The sequence below is a fragment of the Sinocyclocheilus anshuiensis genome, unplaced genomic scaffold (genome assembly GCF_001515605.1).
Source record: "Sinocyclocheilus anshuiensis isolate Anshui unplaced genomic scaffold, SAMN03320099.WGS_v1.1 scaffold714, whole genome shotgun sequence".
NCBI lineage: Eukaryota > Metazoa > Chordata > Actinopteri > Cypriniformes > Cyprinidae > Sinocyclocheilus > Sinocyclocheilus anshuiensis.
The window spans coordinates 1,219,884-1,220,404 of NW_015546068.1; the positions used below are offsets into that span (position 1 = coordinate 1,219,884).

Sequence of the window (521 nt, forward strand, 5' to 3'; positions counted from 1 at the left end):
TAACAATTATACTGAATGGAATAGTGTATAATGTTACAAAAGCTTTTTATTTCAGATAAATGCTGATCTTTGGATCTTTCTATTCATCAAAGAATCCTGAAAAAAAAAATTTACTCAACTGTTTTAAATATTGATAATCAGCAAATTAGAATGATTTCTGAAGGATCATGTGACACTGAAGACTGGATTAATGATGCTGCAAATTTACCCATGTATGATCACAGGAATAAATTACATTTTAAAATCTATTCAAATAGAAAGCAATTTTAAATATCAAAAATATTTCAACATTTTACTGTTTTTGCTACACTTTGGATCAAATAAATGCAGCCTTGTTGAGCAGAAGAGAATTCTTACAAAAAATAAAATAAAACATTAAAAATCTTAGTTCAAAAACTTCTGACTGGTAGTGTAGGCTGATTATTCTTATAGATTGAAACAAATGTGCTTCAGCCAGAAAAAAGGGTATGAAAAGTGCTCCGAGTCGCTGCAGAAAACAAAAAAATTGAACAACAACAAAA

The 521-nt window shown here is 28.2% G+C and overlaps 1 protein-coding gene across 1 annotated transcript in view; it reads right to left on the reverse strand.

The window, feature by feature from the left end:
- Window positions 1-521, reverse strand: part of LOC107699668 (protein FAM102A-like) — a 25,417-nt gene that overhangs the window by 3,807 nt on the left and 21,089 nt on the right. The window lies entirely within an intron of this gene.